This window comes from Pleurodeles waltl, chromosome 4_1 (assembly GCF_031143425.1).
Source record: "Pleurodeles waltl isolate 20211129_DDA chromosome 4_1, aPleWal1.hap1.20221129, whole genome shotgun sequence".
Lineage (NCBI taxonomy): Eukaryota > Metazoa > Chordata > Amphibia > Caudata > Salamandridae > Pleurodeles > Pleurodeles waltl.
The window spans coordinates 116,029,089-116,053,684 of record NC_090442.1 but is presented as its reverse complement, the minus strand read 5'-3'; positions in this window follow the sequence as shown (position 1 = coordinate 116,053,684).

Here is a 24,596-nt window from a genome sequence, read left to right as displayed (position 1 = left end):
CTTTTGGAAAATGTTAATTTGTTGTACCTATAGTGGAGGTGTGAAAACAAAAATATATTTAGTATTTTTATTTGTTTAATATTTTGAAAAGTGTAATTTCAATTTATACAAAATTGTTTTAAGAGATGTATCTATATTTTTTAAGTCAGTATGTTTTTAAGGCCAGACAGAGTCACAGACCTCTGCCTTTTCAGCTCATGGTGTAGGCCCAATAACAGCTAGTTTTTCCCTAGAGTTGAGTGGTTTTACTAACTGGTAGCTGGTTCTGATTCGTTAACATGTTTTTAAAAGTAACTAAGTAGATTTCTGGTTCTGTTTTGTATACTTTTTTCTATAGTAAAATGGTAATTTGGGTGATGTTTCTTTGGGTGGTGTATATTTTTCAGGTCTGGCCAAAATATTGCTTTAGGTGCCTTGGCAGCCTCATGTTTTCCAAAAAAACATAATTTTAAAATACATATATTGAGATTCTAAATCAACACTGTTTCCCTTTTAGTCTGTTGAAATATCACTCAAATCATTTTCCATCCTATTACAGGAAAAGAGGGTATATTTATGAAAAGCTTGCACTGCCAGAGCATCACTTTTTCTGAAACTCAGGTGGCACAAACCTCTCAACCATATCTATGTTGCCACGCAAATTTTGCATGGCTTTGAATGTCCTCATAGATATGGAGTAAGATAAAGCAGAGCAAGTCACTGTGTTGCCTTAATCTATGCCAGGGAATTGTTCCATGGGCATTGCAATGGGTTTCCCCATGCAACTGCCATGGATTGTGACATTGCCCCAGATTTACTTAACCATGTAAACCTGGAGAAGCGCCAAACACTATGACTCCCTGGCCATGGCATAACAAGGAGAGACATTTATATTTCTCCTCCTTTTTTACTCTTTCCATGGGTGCGGCATTCTGCTGCACTCAGGAAAAGAGGAAATCGGCTCTCAGGGTTGTTTTTGAGCAGGAAGATATTGCTTCTTGCCCAAAAACAGTCATGCATGCAACGCAGACATCCTTGCACCATGGCAGCCATTTGCCTGCCAGCACATGGGGAAAGGACAGAAATGCACTGTATTACATAAATACGGTGCATTATATGTTGCATTCTTACCCTTTCATATTGGCGTAGTGCAGCACAGCAAAAAGACTTGCAGTGCTTCCCTACGTTACTTCCCAATAAATAAGCTCCAAAGTGTAAATCAATAAGCCAGCTCACTTGAGCCACTTTGTGTCTTCTGTCTGAATGACTACATTTTGACACCTAGTTTTGATATATTGTACATCACCTATTTCTCAACATTCAAGTTATTTATTGTAACTTGCATTTTTGACTCATCACTATCAACCTGCTTTGGTACTTTAATTTGTCCTTTAGAATAACACGCACATGGCATTAGAGTAGAGAAGATGGTATTTGCCAAAGCAGAGGACATGTTTGGCGGAGGATCTATAAAACCAAACTCCCCACATAAAGGGCTCATTTAGAGGCCAGGAAACCTAATGAAAAATAACTTGGTGGCTGAACCTTACAGCTAGGACTGACTACCAGGAGCAAAAGGATTGAGAGATCATTAAAATCAGCCCTATGGGACAGAGAAATTGCATATTAAGCTTGATCCTCCAATGTATCATCACATCTTGGTTTCTATGAAAATTCTTAGCAGAGAGGGGCATGCTTGAGGCCACCTTCCTAAACTACTCCGCCCGAGAATCCCCATTTCCTTGTGCCTGCGGAAAGAAAAGGAACTGTCCTGCTAGAACCTCAATGAACAACAGATCCAGGCTCATTGACCCCCCCATGCCCATGTCTGGGAGGGCAGGGCAGGCAGGCCTCCGTCTTCCGTGCCCCCAAAGTTGAATTGCTCCCACCTGCAGGCAGATGCTAAGAAAGGTCTGGCTTCTGCTGTGGTGGGAACAAAGGGAAAATCTTCTGAATATTGGACATTGTTCACTAAGGACAACATGTTGGGGAGCCAGCCAGGGCCTTGGCGGCACTGCAACTTCCCCCACACTCTCAAACAACCACCACATCTATAGGATGTCCCAGGTGGGACAAGAATTAACCTAAATTAAATAAACATAAATGTGGTACAAGGCTGCAGTTCAAAGTAAAAATGGAAAAAGCTGTTTGGACACGTGGCAAGGTTGCTATCAAATCTTCATGGATGGGCAAAGTAGTGCTGCATGAGCCCTTGGTAATGCAAATATTTGCATATTGGGGTCTTTTGGTGCCCCAAGAAGGTCAGGGGCACCATCAATATTAGTTTGGAGCATCTGGGGGAGGGAGCTGAAGGATGTGCATCAGTCCACTATGAGAACCTACTCTTAGTCTCCCAGGGGATTGAATTCCGGATCCCAAAAGAGGCTGCCTATTGTTTCAAGCAATCCCGCAGGTGGAGTTTTTTGTCTATAAGCTCTAGAGTATGGGGCTCCTTTTAGGTGGTCCTAAAGTTGTGGTGGCAGCATAGTAAAAGTAAAATAAGACCCTAGGACACATGCTATTTATACAATGCTTTATTGGTGGGGGGATTGTGGTTATATGTCTCAGGACTCACTATGGGTGTAACATGATATGAGTGTATCACCAAAGGTATTTCCAGCTACCTGACTGTATAATATGTGTAATTTAATGTGCAGTATTTAGTACTGTATGTGCTGTAAAAGTACTTTTCCAGTTTTTAACACAAAGCACGGACTGAACAATGATTTATTGCGTATTTTTGTTGTGTATCAATGGGCTGAGGTTACTAGCGCACACGACCCCCTCTGAGTAGAAAATTTACTTCTCTGCTCAACTACCCTAAAATAGTCAAGTGCTCCAATGGAATACTTGGTTCCTGGTAAAGAGAAACCTGCAAAGGTATTCATTGTGAGGGACTTACATCCTTCACAAGTGGTAACCCTATTTCTTACAGTCTGGTACTGCTGTCCTCCATTGGGGCTGGGAAGTGTGTACCTGCTCATGGAGAGAGCAGAACTGCAACAATTCTTTGAAGATATTTTGAATTTCTCACATAACACAGCTCAGTGCAGCTTCTTTGCATGCTGGGCTATGGTGTGACACTTGTTAGTAAATCTGGCCCTAAATGTGTGATGACAGACTCTCCTTTTCGGATAAAAATTAGTTCCTCATGCTCGTCACAAAAAACAACCAAACACAAACACTACTAACACACAAGGAGAAATTGCTACTGTGGGATGATTGAAGATGAGTTTAAAAATAGTGGAAGAAGATTGACCTGAAACCCCTTACTATATCTATGTATGTTTGCCAAAATGGTGCAAGCACCACCACACACCAAACCTAACACTGTGGGAGCACTGTTACATGTTAAAGCTAAAGAAATACATCAATTCTAAAGTTTTTATTAAATTTAGAATGTATTCAATATTGCCATATCAAAGACACAGCAGAGGCCAGTCCCATTGACCTTGACAACGCTTGTTTTAAGTGTTGCATATAATGTTTTACATGGATTGATCTAAGGATTTGTATATATTTTTACATGTTTTGGCAACATTGAAGTGCTCAGTATTTGACATTTCAATATTTTTATGTGTTTCTATAGTATAAATAACCCGTCGATGTTAATTATATTTTATTCTTTAACATTTTGTTAACATGAATATTTAGAATGACAATATCTGTGCTGTTTATATTTTTGTAATTTACATAAATACCATTCAGCTAGAACTTTGGGCTATCAACAGTTTGAAAACATATTTTGTTTCTTTAAATCTTTCTGATATTAATATTCTGCAGTACGACCATACATAATTAATGGTGATTAAAAGTTTGAAGCTCACTAATACCAGGTGCATATGCACTTCAGAAAAATGTAAGGCAATCAGCAGGATCTGTACACGATGTCATCACAAAATTGTTACAATAACAATTAACTATAAAGTTGAGTTATTGAGTACTCTAACGACTTAGAGTCTTAGTCACAAAGATTAACTAACAATATTGTGAAAATGTACTATTTTATTCTATTCACAAACTACGAGTTAATAGTACGTTTACGACTGCAGAGACTCCGCAGTTGGAGTAGAAATCTCTGCACATTAAAAGATGGGACAGGCCTCTATTTTTATGTGTGGAATTCTTCGACACGAAAATCGTAAATTGACTAGGAACTTCTGGTTTCTAAATAGCAGAAATATAGTAACTTTACACTAAATGCGATTCAGACCCTTAAAGTGTACGTGTAGGTAGGCACATTGCTTGTTACTCACCTGCGCCTTTTTAACACCTGACATATAAGGATCACTTGGGAACATTGGGTTAAAGAAAATAATTTAATAGCTAAATAAATCTTCTATCCTTCACTGTTTGAAATGGTTTTACATTTTACCGATTTTAATAAAAACAGCTTACTTCACAAAGTGTTGGTAAAAGTTGAAATATATTAAATGTATCAACCACAGAATGCGAAAGCCTGAGCCAAGATTTGTCTGGATTTAAATCTGTTACTTACGAGTCATACTGATAACAGTGTGGCTGGTGAACCTGTCCTCAGTTTATTTAAAACTAAATTATTTACAATCAAGGAATCATCACTTTTGCTCAGCTCGACATAGTGGCCATTGTTTCTTTATTTACGGGATACCTTCTCAAAAGAGAAAAAAAATAAGATGAGCTGAGACAAGTTATATCAACGGGACCTGTATGAAGACAAAGGTAATTTAGCTTAAAAAATTCTGGACCAATCAATCAATCAATCATAGCATTTATAAAGCGCACTACAGTATGTACCCGTCAGGGTTTCGAGGCGCTGGGGGTGGGGGGTGGGTGAGCTGTTAGCGGTCGAAAAGCCAGGTCTTGAGGAGTCTCCTGAAGGTGAGGAGGTCCTGGGTCTGACGTAGTGAGGTGGGGAGGGAGTTCCAGGTCTTGGCGGCGAGGAAGGAGAAGGATCTGCCGCCGGAGGTCTTGCGCTGGATCCTGGGGACGATGGCGAGGGCGAGATTGGCAGAGCGGAGTTGGCGAGTGGGGGCGTAAAAGTTGAGTCTGGAGTTGAGGTAGGTAGGTCCGGTGTTGTGTAGAGCCTTGCGAGTGTGGGTGAGGAGTTTAAAGGTGATCCTCTTGTCCACGGGGAGCCAGTGGAGGTCCTTCAGGTGAGGGGAGATGTGACAACGGCGGGGTATGTCGAGGATCAGGCGGGCGGATGCATTTTGGATACGCTGGAGTCGTTTGATGTCTTTTGTTGGGATGCCTGTGTAGAGTGCGTTGCCGTAGTCAAGTCTGCTACTGACGAGGGCTTGGGTCACCGTCTTTCTGGTTCCTGTTGGGATCCACTTGAAAATTCTGCGGAGCATTCGAAGGGTGTTGAAGCAGGAAGAGGAGACGGCGCTGACCTGTTTGGACATGGTGAGGGCGGAGTCCAGGATGAAGCCGAGGTTTCTTGCATGTCTGGCTGGGGTGGGTGGGGGACCGAAGTCGGTGGGCCACCAGGAGTCGTTCCAGGCCGAAGGGGTGCGCCCGAGGATGAGGACTTCCGTCTTGTCGGAGTTGAGCTTCAGGCGGCTGTCGTTCATCCACTCGGCGATGGCTTTTAGTCCCTCGTGGAGGTTGGTTTTGGCGGTGAGTGGGTCTTTGGTCAGGGAGAGGACGAGCTGGGTGTTGTCGGCGTAGGAGATGATGCTGAGGTGATGTTGGCGGGCCAGTTTAGCGAGGGGGGCCATGTAGACGTTGAACAACGTAGGGCTGAGGGAGGAGCCTTGGGGGACGCCGCAGATGAGGTTGGTGGCTTTGGAGCGGAAAGGGGAGAGTCGTACTCTCTGGGTTCTGTCGGAGAGGAAGGATGAGATCCAGTTGAGGGCTTTATCTTGGATGCCGGCTTCATGGAGGCGGGTCAGTAGGGTGCGGTGGCAGACTGTGTCAAAAGCGGTAGATAGGTCGAGGAGGATGAGGGCCGAGGTTTCGCCATTGTCCATTTGAGTTCTGATGTCATCTGTGGCGGCGAGGAGTGCAGTCTCGGTGCTGTGGTTTCGTCTGAAACCGGATTGAGAGGGGTCTAGGATGGAGTTGTCTTCGAGGAAGAGGGCGAGCTGGGTGTTGACGATCTTCTCGATGACTTTTGCTGGAAAAGGGAGGAGAGAGATCGGTCGGAAGTTTTTGAGGTCGTTGGGGTCAGCCTTGGGTTTCTTGAGAAGGGGTTGGATTTCTGCGTGTTTCCAGCTGTCTGGGAAGGTGGCGGAGTGGAAGGAGAGGTTGATGATCTTGCGGAGTTTGGGGGCGATGATGGCGTTGGCTTTGTTGAACACGTGATGTGGGTATGGGTCCGTGGGGGAGCCTGAGTGGATGGTGTTCATGGTTGTCATTGTTTCGGTGTCGTCCACGTGGGTCCAGGTGGTGAGTCGGCAGGCGTCTGTGGAGATGTCAGGGGTGGGGTCTGGCGGCGGAGTGGTGTTGAAGCTGTCGTGGATGGTTGTGATTTTCTGGTGGAAGAAGGTGGAGAGGTCGTCGCAGAGTTTCTGGGAGGGCGGGATGTCGTTGGAGTTGGCATTGGGGTTTGAGAGTTCCTTTACGATGCCGAAGAGTTCTTTGCAGTCGTGGGCGTTGTTGTTGATGCGTTCAGTGAAGTGGGCACGCTTGGCGACTCGGATCCGTTGGTGGTGTTCACGGTTGGCGTCTTTGAGGGAGGCGAGGTTGTCGGGTGTGCGCTCTGAGATCCACTTCTTCTTGAGCTTCTGGCAGCGGCTTTTGGAGGCGGTCAGTTCGTCTGTGAACCAGGCTGGTTTTTTCTTTCCTTGGTTGGCGGTGGGTTTCTTGAGAGGGGCTAAGGTGTTGGCGCAGTCGAGGATCCATTGATGGAGGTTGATGGCGGCAGTGCTCGGGTCGGTTGATACGGGTGGTGGGTTTTTGACGAGGGTGCTGGTTAGTTGGTCTTGGGTGATTTTTCCCCAGCGTCGGTGAGGAGGTAGGGGGATGCGGTGGTGTTCGGTGATTTTCGTATAGAAAAAGTGGACGCAGTGATGGTCGGTCCAGTGGAGTTCGGAGGTGTGGCTGAAAGAGATGTGGTTGCTTGAGGTGAAGAGGGGGTCAAGAGTGTGTCCGGCGATGTGGGTGGGAGTGTTGACCAGTTGACGGAGTCCGAGGTTGAGGAGGTTGGAGGTCAGTGAGGCGGTGTTGACGTCGTTGTTGTTTTCCAGATGGTAGTTTAGATCTCCTAGGAGGATGCAGTCTGGGGAAGCAAGGGCGTGGGTGCTCGCGAGGTCGGCGATGGTGTCGCTGAAGGGGGCTCTTGGTCCTGGAGGGCGGTATATGAGAGTTCCTCTGAGGGTCGTGTTGGGGTCCGTGTGGATCTGGAAGTGGAGGTGTTCGGCTGTCTTGAGGGTGTCGTCCATGTGGGTGTGGATTTTGAGGGTAGATTTGTGGGCGATGGCTATTCCTCCTTCGATTCCGTTGGTTTGATCTCTTCTGGTGATTTTGTATCCCTCCGGTATGGCGATTGCGATGTCCGGTGCCGATGAGTCGTTCCACCAGGTTTCGGTCAGGAAGGCCACGTCAGGGGCGGTGGTGTCGAGTAAGTCCCAGAGTTCGATGGCGTGTTTTCGTGCGGAGCGTGTGTTGATGAGGATGCAGTTCAGGTGGTTGGTGTTGGAGGTTCTTGTTGTTGGCTTCGTCGTTCTGTCGCAGGAGAAGTTGCAGGTGCGGCAGGAGAAGGGTCCTTTTGTGTGCTTCGGGGTAGCAAGGAAGCACTTAGCGGAGGGGCCGGGGTTGAATGCGCGGAGTTCGTTGGTTGAGTAGCGGACGCAGGGGCTGCGGGGGGCGCGGGGACCAGGGGGGGTGGCGCTGGGTGCGGTCCAGTCGCGGACGGGCGCAGACGGGCTTGCCTCTGGCGCGCCTCCGGCGCGCCAGCCATTAAGAAGGGAGGGGGGAGGGGGTAAGGGGGAGGGAGGAGCAGCTGGGAGGCGGGAGGGAGCGGCGAATGGGGGCGCGAGGGGGGCGGGGCCGCAGGGAGGCAGCGGCAGGGATCAGAGAGCAGGGGGAGCGCACAAGGGGCAAAAAGGCACAAAAAACGAGCGAAATTAAAGGCAGTCACAATATGAAACACACAGTATGAAATACAGTAATGGCACAATACACAATCGGGGAGACAGCAATCAGAGGGGCACAACGGGGGCAGAAGCGCCGGAGGCGAGGCGCAGAAAAATGAGAAAAACAACTTACGGGACGGCGGAAAGCGGCACACGGGTCAAGTGAAGCTAGTCAGAGCCCACTAGACCCCAGGGATGAGGCGCAGGAGGATGCCTGCGGGTGGAGGAGGGCCTCGAACATGCAAACAGCAGCGTGGTCGGGGGACAGAGGCAGGAGGCAGCAGGTTGGTGCTGCGGTCGTGGGGGGCGAGCTCAGGACCTGAAACAGGTCAGAGGTCGCTCACTCGTGACGCGCAGCGCCAGCCATTAAGAAGGGAGGGAGGAGCAGCTGGGAGGCGGGAGGCGGGAGGGAGCGGCGAATGGGGGCGCGAGGGGGGGGGCCGCAGGGAGGCAGCGGCAGGGATCGGAGAGCAGGGGGAGCGCACAAGAGGCAAAAAGGCACAAAAAACGAGCGAAATTAAAGGCAGTCACAATATGAAACACACAGTATGAAATACAGTAATGGCACAATACACGATCGGGGAGACAGCAATCAGAGGGGCACAACGGGGGCAGAAGCGCCGGAGGCGAGGCGCAGAAAAATGAGAAAAACAACTTACGGGACGGCGGAAAGCAGCACACGGGTCAAGTGAAGATAGTCAGAGCCCACTAGACCCCAGGGATGAGGCGCAGGAGGCTGCCTGCGGGTGGAGGAGGGCCTCGAACACGCAAACAGCAGCGTGGTCGGGGGACAGAGGCAGGAGGCAGCAGGTTGGTGCTGCGGTCGTGGGGGGCGAGCTCAGGACCTGAAACCAGTGTTTTTAAATGTAGAATATATGTGAATTTGCCACTGTAGCAAAGGAAGTCATAACAATTACATGGATTCATAAATATTTGAAATAACCTCAAAACAAGAAAAATGGTAAAGAAGTCTTTCACGTCTTTAAGACGATATGTGTTTGGTAGTTGGCTAACTGGCAGAGAGCGACAAACTGTATTTCATGGAGAAAATGTAAAACAATTAAAAAAAAAAAACTGAAAAGTGGACCATGTTAAACGAGGCCATTATTGCAGCTGGTTGACAACAAAAAGAACAGACTAATTGGTTCCTTTGGGCACAGTGGAACAGGAAACAAAAACACCTGAGCCCAGGAAGCTGCAGCATTTCCCATGGCTACTAAACAATCTTTAAATATGCCACACTGGTGAGTTTTTTGCCACCTTGCAACGAAGTGCGTTCAGTGACCCAGGTACGTCTGTTTTTTTTTTACTCATGGAATTCCCTTTGCAATGTTTCATAGGGGCGATTCAGCGAACATTCACTACTTCTTGAAGAAAAGCTATACAAATATATTGAAATTACTCTTTGCTTTCTTTGGCTGTCAGTCATGGGCATTTTTGCATCCCATTTCCATCAGTATGTAGTTTTCTAATAATCCCACAACATTTACACTGTCACCAGTTTTTAAATCTCACCTAAAGACAGCTTGTAGCTGTCTGGTGGTGACCTCAAGCCACTAAAATACACACACAAACACACACACACACGCACACATACACACACACATACACGTATATACAAACATACATAGGGGGCTTTTGATCAGCCTCTTTCAGCCATTGGCTGTATGCATTTTTTGTACTCGCTCATTGACTGTGTAGGATGTCTGGAAAGTCATGGCATTTTGTGGATGGTTACATGGGACTTTAATGAGTTCCCTTTGTGAACTTCCAGCCTCGCTGCTACCATCCTTACCCCAGGCCCCATTGTCACTTTGTCTCATTTGAACCTCCAAGTGCAGGATGTGTACCTTGGCCATAGCCCCCGCCACAGCTTATGGGCCATATCTGATACCGATGTGTCGATTGACATTGCTTGATCATTTGCTTCTTAAGCATTAGCACATTCTGTGCTGCTCTCATATCCCCACCTTGCACATCAGGACTAAGAAGACCCCTCCCTCATGACTGTAGAACAGTACTTCCCAAAACGTTTAGAACCACAAGCCAAATTTTAGAAGAACAATCTTTTGCAACCCACCTAATTTGAATGGACATTTAGACCCTCATTAAAACATTGGCGGTCTTTTACCAAGACCACCAATGCCACGGGTGCCGGAAGACCGCAAGTGCTGGCAGTCATCTGCCCATCATATCATGGGTACTGCGGGACCTTCGCCACAAACAGGGCTGAAATCCGGCAGTAGCAAAACTGGCGGATGGGTTTCCAGGGCAGTGCTACCATCAGCACCGTCCTGCCAGTAGGACACCGCCCACCATATTCTGGGCCATAAAATGGCCTGGCGGTGTCCTGCTGGTGGGACGCTGCTGGAGGTAGCAGAACCCCTTCCCCGGAGCAGGTAAGGTGATCATCTGACAGAGGAGAAGGGGTGGGAGGGTGGGGGGTGTTGTGCATGTGTGTGGGATGCCTGTGTGTGTGTCTGTGTGTGTGAGTGAGTGTGTGAATGTGTTTGTGTGTGTTGTGTTGTTTGCATGGTTGCATGTGGGTGAGTGAATATGTGTAAGAATGGTGAAGTGAGTGAATGTCTGCATGGCAGTGTGAATGTGTGAACAAATGTGTGTGTGTGTGGAAGAATGTGTGTATGAATGTGTGTAGGATGAGTGTTAGTGAATGGGTGTATGCGTGGTGCGTATGGGTGTCTGTGTGGGTGTAGGGGTGTGGGGGTCTGTGTGAATGAATTGGAGGGGGTGTGGGGCTGTGTGAATGAATTAGAGGAGGTGGGGGGCTGTGTGATTGTATCCGAGGGGGTGGGGGTTTAGTGTGTGTATGGGGGGTGTCAGGTGAATGTTGGGGGGTGGGGAAACCGCCTACTGGTGACAGGGAAAGAATTCCCTGTCACTGGTAGGGCCTGCCGTCATGATTTTCATGGCATTGCTAACGTCACAGAAAAAATGTTGGTAGGCTGGCTCAGAATGCCAGTGGCTGTACTCTGTCAGCCGCTGGGCTGCGGAATCACATCCCTGGCCCAGCAGCTCATACCGCCATAGTGGTATGAATGGTAAATTGGCGGGTTGGCAATCCCAGAATTTGGCGGTATAGACCACCAGCCTAGCGGTGGTGATACCGCTACAATCACCCTGGCAGTAAAAATACCGCCAGGGTCATAATGAGGGCTTTAGTGTAATAACGGCAATTGTTTGTAAATGTGATGACTTTGTCCACGCTCCTCAATATCAGGCTGTCAACATGATATTGGTCTGCCCACAAAAGTGGCAGATAGTGACCTGCACTGCAGTCTGAAGCTAGAACACTTTTCAGAGTTGGGTGCTGGCATGTGGCATCCATTTACTAAAATCACAAGGCTTCTGAAACATCTTAGTGTGGATGCAAGTGTTTTTAGAACCCTTTCTTTAGCAGAATATACAACAAGGTCTCATATCCATTTTTGTGTTAAAGCGAGGCCCAGTGGTGCATTTTGCACTCCATTACGTTTTGCAGTTTTATAGGACAAAACAGCCCAAGGACATTGGAGCACTTTACATGACCACCAAATTAAATTACACAAGGTCAGGGTTTTTTTATTAGAAGATTAAGTGATTTGCCAAGAAGCAAAAGATGTCGAACCAGTGCTGGGACATGAACCTGGTTTAAAATATCCAAAGTCGTCTGCTCTGGCTGTAAAGGCCACATCCATTTTTCTCAGCATATGTGTGAAATTCATGCACAAATGGCATGTTTGTGTATGATCCTCTATAGTGAGCACGTTCTCTGTTGAAATGACCTTGTGAATTAAAACAGCAACAAATACTGACAGATCCATCTGGATTCCGGGAAATACTTGCAAGTGTTTGTTTTTAAAACTAGATTTAGGCGCATTGTTCAGCACCTTTGCACTAGTGCACAAACAGTGCTAATTCTTTTAAATATTACACATAAATCAGGAATTTTACGACTCACCAAAAGTCAGCTCCCAACCTACAGTTTGAGAAATGCTGCTACACCTCAGCGCTGTGATTGTCATTGCCCCAACCTGCTGCACACTGCTTCGATTTACCTCTGTTCAGTGAAGGCCAATGCTTGCTCTACTTCAGAGTGTCTTGGCCATCAGTGTAAAGATGTGTGCAGCATCAGATTGGGAAGGCAGGCAGTTGGGCATTGGGCGATGTGCAGATGCCTATGGGTGACGTGTAGAAAAAGAACAAGGTGGTGGATGGAATGCTTGAATTAATCTCATCCACTGGCAATCGCTCAAGCTGCATACCAATCCATTGCTTTTTTGCCCACAGTACCATCTCAGTTTGGTCCCAGACAGATGCAAATCAGTCTTGACCCTGCTCCTCATGGGAACAGTCCAACCTGAACTGCCAAGTCCTCCCTCAACTGGAATGCAGGCAACCTAGGACCGATTTTACCATATTTGGGGCTCTTCAGCCAGATATAGCTTTATTCCAGTGGCACAGTGAGCCTGGGACCCATGTCTGGGCATATCCAATGCATTTAGGGCAGCAAATGCAAAAAGAACAAGGTGATGGATGGCATGCAGAAAATTACTCCAAAACTCAGTGAAATTACACAGAACTATGCAAGAAGAGTAATTCTGCATTTACCATTATTTTCGTAGCTCAGAAATGCCCTTTACGTGCACAGTGGGTACGAGGACACATTTTGCACTGAGCAATAGTGCTAAATGCAAAAGAACATAAAAAGCATCACAAGCAGGCACTCGTGCTCACTAAATGTGCACTTGGGGTAGGATTTTTCCCCAAATTACTCTGTACATTTAAAACTAGTTTCTCAGCTCAGAATGCACCTTCATGTCCAAAATATGCCCAAGAAAACATTTTGCGCTAAGGAAGTAAAATGCACTCTCATGTCTGAAATAGATATGAGGATGCATTTTACGCTTAGAAAATAGCACTAAATACAACAGAACATAAACCTTGCCACTAAATGTGCAGTAGCGGTAGGATGTTTACTTTTAATTATGCAAGAAGGCATTATCGTAATATCATCGTCAGTTCCACATCAAAGAGTAACGAAGAATTACTCCAATTACTCCTTTGTAATCAAAATGTTGTCAAGGCCTAGTCACTACAAGGGGACTCTGGCATAAAACTAGATTAAAAGATTTTTGTAAATCAGGAAAAGCCACTATGTAACAGATTTTTGTTGTATTGTCATTAAACCCTGATCTCATGTTTTACTGGCAGATTGTCAGTTGTGCAAAGTGTGTGCACATCTGGATTTAATGCACCTGTTTCCACTGTGAGTTTATATCACAAGCTGGACTGCATTCTCTATTTCACTGTTCTTAACATGCTGATTCCGCTTTCCTTTCTTGCTTGCTCATTTTCGTTGATTTTCTGTCTCAAGCTGTGTTTGTTTCTTTCTCAGGGCTATATATAAATTCAGGGGCATAGGTTGGGGGGAAGGAGTTACACCCCCTTAAAGATGGGTACTGTGAAGTGTCCGTTGGACTACACCTGGGATTTATACATACATGCCCACCCTGACAAAAAAGCACGCACACATGCACACACACACACACACACACAAACAAAATTGGCCCTCCTCTCTCTTTATATATATATATATATATATATATATATGATGCATATATTTATGGATATGTTTAAATATATATACATATATGTATATATGCTATATATTTCAGTATATAGACAAATACATATATATATCTATATACACACAAAGACACACATGTTGCCACCCACAAACCTCACACACCCTAAACCTCAATAATTCTCTTACCACCCCACAACTCATACCCACCCTAAAAACTAAAAATTCCCTTACCACCCCAAAGTCCATACCCACCCTAAAACCTAAAAATGCCCTTGCCACCCCAAACCCATACTCAAACTACATCCTAATACCATTACCACCCTCAATACCATATCCACCCTAAAACCTAAAAATGCCCATACCCACCCTAAAATAAAAAAACTCACAGTCTCCCAAGGGGCTTAACCTGTTTCAGGAAGGATTTGTGTCAGTTCGGGGCACCTCTTGGAGTAAAGTAAGGTAGATGTGCCTGGTGTAGCAAGGATTAGAATCTGACTCATGGGATAGCTAGTAACAGCCTAAAATGCAACTCTCTGTATAGGTAAAATGTTGATTGCACATTATCAAAGCACAACTTCACCTGAATGTGACTGCCAATGCTTCTTTAAAAACGCAAGATTTAATAGTTTTGTCAATTGTTGCTGTGACCCAACAATACCTTGTCGAACAATAGTGAAAGGACATGAGTTGCCAGTTCTCCTAAATTAATTGAATTGAGGTTTTAAAATATTTTGCCTAGAATGTGTGAATTTAATCTCCTTAAAACCAAAAATAGCATATTATCCCCTATGCTATTTTTACTGTGAGTAAAACTTTAACAAAATGAAATCACAACTCGTCAGGGAACTTGGAAAGGATCAACAGTGTTTTTCAACCCTGGACTAAAAAGCATCTGCATCTGACCCAATCCAATTAGAAAAGATACAAAGGTAGTAACATTTTTCAAAGGCAAGCAAATGAGCAGTCATGAACTATTATCCCCAAAATAACAATATATTTATTGGAAGAGGCCCATTGGAACCATGCAGAGATCAATAAACCAATGGAAAGACTGAAGAGAAGCCAAACATGATCTAATTTTTTTTCATTTTGAATGAAACTCATATTGCCCTATTTTGAATAAATTGCATTTATGTTATGTTATGTTAAATATATTTGTTATAGTTGTTGAATCACCCCCATAAGGGGTATCTCAGCACTGGTAGGCAAGCAGAAAGATCAACAAACCTTAGAACAATGTAGTCTTAAGTATCTTTCTGAAGGAGAGATAGTGAGGACAAGTGCAAATTTCATATGGCAGTTTTTTGCCAGTAGAAATGGGCCAGATAGGAGAAGGCTCTACCACCTGCTTTGGATTTATTTATCCTAGGAATCATGAGAAATGCTTGGTCGCTGGATCTCATGAGTCTAACCTGGCATTAAGGTATAAGTTTCTGTGCAAGCTAGGGGGACCTAGTCCCATGAGGGTTCCTTGTTGTTAAGTATAGTATAGTCCCATCTAGGCTAAACATAGACTTTGAGAAATGTCAATCTATAAAAGCTAGGAAGTTAGGGTGAGATGTGGCATAAAGGTTTTGGCTAAACAGAACTCTTGAAGACAGCCTAATCTGTAGTTCAATGATGAGAGCTCAGAGTTTTGCTACAGAAGTCAAACAGAAGGCAGTGGAGGCTGAAGGCAAATTATTTGTCCCACAGTGGTGAATCTCTCTTTGTATTAGCAGATTTACTCACATGAAAGGGAGCAATTAGACAAAATGTGTTGAGATTCACCACAGTAAATCTATATGTACAGGATGATGTGTTTTTTGCTCAGTGTAACTGTGACAAGAAAGTGATACATAGCTTCACTAATATAATGACTGTGTTGTGTTACAGCAGGTTCCACATGCTCCTGAAATGGTAGACATCAACCAGACTGCTGTAAATTATTTCATTCTCATGGGACTCACCAGTGACCCCTACATGAAGACTCCACTCTTCCTGTTCTTCTTAATAGTATACCTCGTCACTCTGGTGAACAACATTGGAATCATAGTCATATGTCATATTGATCCTCGTCTTCACACTCCCATGTATTTCTTCCTCAGTAACCTGTCATTCGTGGATCTCTGTTACTCCTCTACAGTCACTCCAAAGATGCTTTTGGGGCTCTTAGAAGATAACAATGTGATATCAATCAGTGGATGTGCTTTGCAGTCATGTTTTGTTTTTACATGTGGCACTGCTGAGTCTATCATCATTTCCATTATGGCATTTGACCGCTACACAGCCATTTGTAAGCCATTGCATTATTCATTGATAATGACAGGGCCACTTTCTAGTGGACTGGCAGCTTTGGCCTATACATGTGGTTTAGTTTATGGAATAGTATACACTGTACTAACATTCAGGCGTTCTTTTTGTGGGGATAACAAGATAGACCATTATTTTTGTGATGTGGCACCACTGTCTAAGCTTTCTTGTAAGGACACTCTTGTCAAGGAAATCATTATGTACACAGCATTTGTCAGCATAGGATGTTGCAATGTTATAGTGTTAGTTATGTCATATTCCCACATCATCATCACTGTCCAAAGGATTACTTCTTTATCGGGAAGGCACAAAGCCTTCTCCACATGTTCTTCACACTTTGCTTGTGTTGTGCTTTTCTATTCCTCAGCCCTCAGCATGTATCTGCACCTCAACAGCACACCCTCAGATAAAGAAAATAAAGTTACCTCTGTGTTTTACATCATCATCATCTCAATGCTCAACCCAATGATCTACAGCTTGAGGAACAAGGATGTGAAAGCTGCTGTCTGGAGAATTTTCAACAGGAGAAGGCTGTCCAACAAAGAGTGAAACGCAAATAACATTGATCTTTATGTTTTATACTGCAGAGCTGCTATGTAGAATAATTTTCAAGCAACTCTTCACGAAGATCAAGCATCCCTTTGTGAATACAGCCACATTATAGAAATATGGAAGAATATACAGGACTATAAGCCCTTCTAGATGATACATTTAATATCAGACCGTCACTATGTTGCTGCTACTAGAACAATTAGATACATTTATCAACTGTTAAAATACTGTACTGATGACCACCATTCACTACTGGAGAGACTGACTTCAAAAGCAGGTGTGTGTAGTCATTCTCTGAATTGGTTTCACTATTTACTAAAAATCTAATGAATACAGTCAAACTTGCCTCTTTCTTTACCATCACTGTGCCACTTAAATGTTGGATAGCACTGTAGTCTGCCATTCCTACATGCATTTTTGTGGTTTATACATACACCCACACAAACAGACACATTGTTTTACATCATACAGTGCTGTCTTTTAGGTGTAAAAGCTCCATTGATCACAGACAAATATCAGTAGAATTTGAGGAAATCTACTTTTATAGTGTCCCAACAAAAGCGCAACCAAGAAGCCCAATTGTCGTTGTCTTTGTCCAAAAAGTCTTGTCCTCATATAAAAGGACTAGCAAAGTCAGTTAACGCTCAGCACTCTGTTGCCAAAATTACTGACCAGAAAAGCAGAGGACTCAGGTCTTCATTAGTGATCTACTGATGTTATATATGGCTCTGAAAAATATGAAATCAAAGTTTAGTCAAAGATATATAAATTGTAACCAGAACATTGTTGAATTATTTGACACTAAAAGCCAGAGCTTCGTATAAGCAAATGAACTAATGTCATTTCCTTGGAGAATTGCTATCAAATGCTTGACAGTAATACTACATCTAGTTTGCTATCTAAATCACTCATTGGATCTAATAACGCTGCATTGTGTGATTTTTCTGAAGATATCTACTTTCACAAAACTTTAAATTACCACCTTTTTAGGAGCCAGCAAAATCATTAGCAAAGTTGTCAATCAGAGCAGTAAACAAGCATGTGAAGGTGTCAACTAGATCATGGTTGTTAGACTTTAAGTAGACTATCTCAAGCAAAAGGGCTCATTACTGCTTACTGGGCAGCTAGTAGATAACACAAAAAAAAGAAAAAATTAACTTTTTCATTAATTCTTTTCAACATCAACTGCAGTGCAGGCAAGTTATTAGTTCTGATTTCAGAGGTCTGTCAACACATCAAGGGATTCCAGCCTTGTGCCACCCATCACCATGGCAGTGAGCATACTCTAGGTGGAAACATCTGGCACTTTCTATGGTAAAGTCCCACCTCAACTATATTTTATGTTAACATGTTGTGCTGTGCACACTGTACTGTCTGTGATTCATTAAGACATAGAAAACAGCAAAAGACAATAACTTAATAGGAATTTTAATGAATAAAGGAAAACTAAAGTGCAGGCTTTGAATCCTTGATATCCATCCAGATGTTTGTTTTTCAAAGCGAATCTGCAAGACCAAGTTATTCATAAGTCATACAAATAGGTAGTTAGTTAGGCTCTAGTGTCTAAAAGAAAATAGTTTTTTTGATTTGCCTATACCTGGTGCTTTTTGATGAATCAAGATGAAATTTTGAAAGAAAAAGTGTTCTATTGTGTATTATTGTGCACAGTCAGTTTTGGGGTGATTCAACAAGTGGGGGCTGAGAAAAAGCGGGGGTCCAATGTTAATTTCTATAGGGCCTTTAGAAGCAAATACAACCTGAACGCTGAACAGAATTACACCAAATTTGGCATGAAGCTACATCCTGGAGCACAGATGCTTTTTGTCATTTGGTGTAAATCCGTTCAGTAGGTTTGGAGTTATTAAAGGAAAGAGAAATACAAAATATCTGGGTGAAGCCTAAGCACAGATCTCATGGTAGATCTGATTGGCTGTCAGCACTTCAATCATAAAGTGCTGGCAGCCATGCTGGGACCATTATAATTGATAGCACCCTACTGAAATGCATTGCAGTGAAGTGCAGGTTTTAAAGGTCACAAAAAGGAGAACATATAAGGGGTGATAACAGATTGATGCAATCTAAAATTTAGAAGAGCGCCTCATGTCACAAAGGTCATCAAAATGTTACAGTTTATTTTTTTTGCTAATCAACTTATTAATAGTTGAATGTAGAAGCTGCACTGACATGCACTTTAAATGTGCATTTGTTTGTATTGCTGAGTTCAACTTAGGTGGTATTGGAACTAGGTTACATGTCAGAGAGATAAAACCTATGTTACAATGTAAGTTAGACTATAGACTAACAGTGCATATAGAAATGATTTTAAATGTCTAATGAGTAATGAATTAAAAATGTGTGCAAAAATGACAAAAGCGTACTTCCGTGCCACATCTAATGAAATGCATGAAAACACTTTTGTCATTAAAAATTAAATGTATTACTCATGTCAATGAAGTATTACTATAGCTGAATTAATCAGTTTGCATATTACATGTGTTCATTGAAATGTATTAATTAAGTGTATTGCTGTAATTCCCTTGTATTAGCATGAGTGGGTCCTGTTGAAGTTTGCATTCCATGGCTGTGCAGGAAAAGCTAACAATTTCATAACATGAGTTTTCTTTCAGGCTGTTTTCCCTTGAGAAGACTAGAAGTCTGTAATTGATCCTATTGTTTAGACATAGAGTAAAATGTAGTATAGTGCCTTTGAAATAAATACATAGAAGAACATAGACTGACATTGTATGCCATTGTTTAAAACTTACATAGAGTCTCATGAATGGAAGATGTTCTCATGGAAAGTTTGGGAAAGGGAGAGTGTGTTTTATGTGATTCAATATTGTTAGATGATGCCTCTTCAACGTGACATGGACTGATATATTTGGGAAATCAGAATGCTTTATGACTTTTGATATAGCAGTGCCCAGTTGAACTTTGGGAAGAGGCTGCTTCAATTCCCAACCCAGATACTTTGCTGATAAAGATTTCCTGAATGCTGAAAGGAATCTTCCTCTCTGTTTATGCCCCTTGAGATACCCTTTGTGACTTAGAAATCTTTATTTAACCTTTTTCAGAGGAGTCTTGATCAACCTTCTGATATGCTGGTGCTTTCCTTTTTTACCTATCTTTTTCCTACCTTAGTTACTAATTTACAGCCCGAGATTGTCTTTTTCCAAATTATTTTTGCCCTTTTTATGCTTTTGGGATTTTTCCTGCATGTGTTTTGCCCCACACATCCATTTCCCGGATTTGGTTAGATGTAAAGGGTTTTTCAATCCACCGCTTAAATTATGATTCTGCTGAATTTGAATTGACTGATGATTTCTAACCTTAAACAATGTTTGATTTCTGTAGCCCAGATATTTATTTCAATACCATGCATTGTTCTTCTTGATTTTTTAGTTGTGTTAATGTTTGTATGCTTGAACGTATTTCAGCACCTTGGGCAACCCTCGGTGATCATGTATCTTTAGAATCTGGTATTGTGAATAGTCTACATGACTTTGAGCTTGTGTTTGTAATAAATCCCTTAATTTATTTTCATCTTGAGTTTTCTTTCTGTGACCACACTGTTCATGGCATTTAAATGAATTGAATTTGAGTGAAATTGTGTTAGTGGTTCTACCACACCACTTACTGGGTCCAAAGATCCATCCACCTTAATGAGCATTGGATCTAGTGAAGGATGAAAATGCTATAACAGTTCTGGTAGGAGAGGATGGTTTGTCCCATAAGGGGAAAGAACCATTGTCTTTAGTGATAGGGAGATGTGATTGACCTTATGTGATTTCCCAGTCCAAAACATTTTCACCTCAGAATCTTTCACATGATTCATCGAAGATTGATGAAGTTGCAGCATTGTGCCTATAAGTGATGCATGTATGAGTATTAATAGGAGTTTGCACTTGGATTGCTTTTGGTGTGAAATTGCAATGATGTTTGATCTTGTGAAGTGTTTTGCGGAGTCGTCATACTCAATGTGATTGTGGCACTTTTTGCTCAAAACTGTTTGCAGTTGTTGTTGACAGGTCCATTGTGGCATAAGATCCTGGGATAACGCACAAGATTAGAAAATACTTGGTTAATTGTTTGCAGGGAGGTACTTCTCTTATAACATTGTTGACAGAACCAACAGTTTTCCTTCAGTGAATGTGAGTTAGCGCTTAGTATCTAGTGAATCCTGAGTGCACATGGAGTATCTGTATCAACCGAATTGTGTATTGCTAGTCAAGTTTTACTCGTTGTGTAATTGTTGTAGCTGCTGTTGGAGAAGTGAAAACTCTTACATCTTTGAAGTGTTTGAGTTCTTATCTGCATTGTGGAGACAGGTTGTTGATTTTTGCACACAATATTTTATATTAGGTGTGTGTGAGTGATTGTATGAGAGCCAATTGTGAAACAACTCAAATAAAATCAAATCATTAACATTTATAAAGCGCGCTACTCACCCGTGCAGGTCTCAAGGCGCTAGGGGGAAGGGGGTGGGGGGTTACTGCTGCTCGAAAAGCCAGGTCTTGAGGAGTCTCCGGAATGCGGAGTGGTCCTGGGTGGTCCTGAGGCTGGTGGGGAGGGTGTTCCAGGTCTTGGCTGCCAGGAAGGAGAAGGACCTCCCACCCACCGTGGAGAAGCTGAGGCGAAGGTTGAGGTATTACGGTCCCTTGTTGTGGAGGGCTTTGTGTGCGTGGGTGAGAAGTCGGAAGGTGATCCTTTTGCTGACTGGGAGCCAATGCAGGTGTCTCAGGTGTGCGGAGATGTGGCTGTTGCGGGGTACGTCGAAGATGAGGCGGGCCGAGGCGTTTTGAATACGTTGCAGGCGTTTTTGGAGTTTAGCGGTGGTCCCAGCATAGAGGGTGTTGCCGTAGTCCAGGCGGCTCGTGACAAGGGCGTGGGTCACGGTTTTTCTGGTGTCGGCGGGGATCCAGCGGAAGATCTTGCGGAGCATGCGGAGGGTGAGGAAGCAGGCGGAGGACACAGCGTTGCCTTGTTTGGTCATGGTGAGAAGAGGGTCCAAGATGAAGCCGAGGTTGCGGGCGTGGTCTGAGGGGGTCGGTGCGGTGCCAAGGGCCGTGGGCCACCAGGAGTCGTCCCATGCGGTCGGAGTGTTGCCGAGGATGAGGACTTCCGTTTTGTCAGAGTTCAGCTTTAGGCGGCTGAGCCTCATCCAATCTGCGACATCCTTCATGCCATCTTGTAGGTTGGTCTTAGCGCTGGCAGGGTCCTTGGTGAGGGAGAGTATAAGTTGGGTGTCGTCGGCGTAGGAGGTGATGATGATGTTGTGCTTGCGTACGATGTCGGCGAGGGGGCTCATGTAGACATTGAAAAGTGTCGGGCTGAGCGATGAGCATTGAGGTATGCCGCAGATGATCTCGGTGGGGTCTGAGCGAAAAGGTGGGAGGTAAACTCTTTGGGAGCGGTTTGAGAGGAAGGAGGCGATCCAGTCCAGGGCCTGGCCTTGGATCCCGGTGGAGCGGAGGCGGGTTATTAGGGTGCGGTGACAGACAGTGTCGAAGGCAGCCGAGAGGTCGAGGAGGATGAGGGCGACTGTTTCACCGCTGTCCATCAGGGCTCTGATGTCGTCTGTGACTGAGATGAGGGCGGTTTCAGTGCTGTGATTGGTTCGGAATCCGGTTTGTGAAGGGTCGAGAAGGTTGTTGTCTTCCAGGAAGTTGGTAAGCTGTTTGTTGATGGTTTTCTCTATTACCTTGGCAGGGAAGGGGAGGAGCGAGATGGGGCGGAAGTTTTTCAGGTCGCTTGGGTCAGCCGTAGGTTTCTTTAGTAGGGCGTTGACTTCGGCGTGTTTCCAGCTTTCGGGGAAGGTAGCAGAAGAGAAAGAAGAGTTGATGACGGCCTGGAGGTGCGGGTCGATGATGTCGTCGGCTTTATTGAAGATGAAGTGAGGGCAGGGGTCCGATGGGGCGCCGGAGTGGGTAGAGTTCATGGTGGTTTTGGTTTCTTCAGTGTTGATGTGGGTCCAGGCGTTGAGGGTGATGGCCGGGGGTGTGGGTTCGGTGATGCTTGGTTGGGTCTGGTGTCCGAAGCTGTCGTGGAGGTCAGTGATCTTGCGATGGAAGAAGGTGGCGAGGGAGTTGCACAGGTCTTGTGTGGGCGTGACGGCATTGGCGTTGGGGTTGGAGAACTATTTAACGATGCTGAAAAGTTCTCTGCTGTTGTGGCTGTTTTTGTCCAGTCTGTCGGTGAAAAAATTCCTTTTGGCTGCGCGGATCAGGCGGTGGTGTTCGCGGGTTGCGTTTTTTAGGGCGGTCATGTTGTCGGCGGTGTGGTCCTTGCGCCAGGCCTTCTCGAGGGCGCTGCATGTTTTCTTAGATTCCTTAAGGGTGTCAGAGAACCAAACAACTGTATTGCTGAACAAAGTGAGTGTGACACGATATTGTGCTGTGCTGTATAGGTCAGTTGGTGTGAAGCTGCACTGGTATTGGTGAACAATACAGTGTTGCTACTGCTTGAGAACAGTGAGAGCAAATAGTTGTGGGACTGAAGTTATTTCCTGATTCGATCGTTGTTGTAATTAATTGAATTTGACAAAGCAAATTAAGTTTTTTAAGACATTTAAGAGATGTATGTATTACAGTCAGGGTTGGTATAGAAACGCCACCAGAAGAAACTCCAGGTTATATTGTGTTGTCTACTAAAGGCTTTCATGCATGTACATGGCTTAAACAATGGTGCAAGATCACTGAGAAATAAGGTGTGTTAGCTTCTCCCCAACATACGGAACAATTTAATTTGAGAATTTTAGACAAATTAATAGTGTATGAAATGAAACAATCTTCTAGACCCACACAATCTGAAGCCCTTAGTATTTGGTAACTTGATGCCTGTGAAAGAATGTCAACAAAGTCCGAGAATAGAATGCAGAGAGCAATTAAGACTCTTTCAGAAGGTAGATCGGATAAATAGCAGACAATGTGGACAGCAGATATATTAGATGTAGTCCGAATGTTTCCAGCTATTTCAGAGGGAGATGATGAGAGTACAATGCTGAAGACCCAAAAAAAGCAGAAAAAGCAGGCCAGACAGCAGAAGCTTAGAGTACAAAGTCATAATGTATGACAGTGTTTTAGATGATGAATTTATAAATCAGCTATTGATGAATAATCTGCCACCCTATCATTCAGTTGAGGCAGGAACCAGAAGTGAATCAGTACAAACTATAGTCCCGAATGTGCCAACTGTTCCATTTGCACAGACCCCAAATCAGACTGCTCCAGGTACATCTGTAAGTTCAGAGACACAAGTGCCCTTGGTTTACTCACCAGTTACAAAGGTTAATACAGTTCATTCCATTCCAAGCCCAGCTGTAAATCAAGTTGTATCAAGTCCCAGTGTGAGTCAAATGGTGTAGACACTTTCTGTGAATTGGAATTAGCCTGTTCAAAATTGTGCCCTGCATCAGTCAGTACCAATGTTTAGTTCAGTTCAGTCAATGGCAAGTATCAAACAGGACATCGTTTCAGAGCTGCAGTACAAACAGGACAAAGTGCAGGAATGACAATTCCACAAAATCCAACAAATCTATGGGTCTAATGCATTAACAGTTCCTACAACTATATGTCCAGTTGTTCCCTTGTATGCTTCAGGCAATTCTGGAAGCAATGCCCATTTAATAAATGTCCTGACTGTTCCTGAAACACCAGTTACATATGCTTGGATATCACCAATTGGTGTGCAGAGATCAGTGTAATCAAACAATTCAGAGATGGAGTGAACAGCTTTTGTTCCACTTTTGACCCATGCATGAATTGCAGACCCTAACCCAATGTTAAATCAAGCAGCATTCATTCCAAATGCGAGGTGTCCTCAGGGAACCCCCATCACATCTCATGCTCAGACCAGATCAGATTCCAAATGTACATTGCAGTACCCCGCAAGAAGTACCCCAGACAAATGATATCAGCTTGCAAGGTTTGACAGTACAGCAATTGACAGATTTCAATGCCAGAGCAGAAGAGACACCAAAGGGAGACAGATCAGTAATTATGCTTTGTTTTTTAAACACCATGTCTACTATTACGATGTGATGAGCACTTGATTGTAATGGTACATATTTTACTTTCATTACAAAATAAAATATATATATATATTTTTTTTTAATTAATTGATTACAT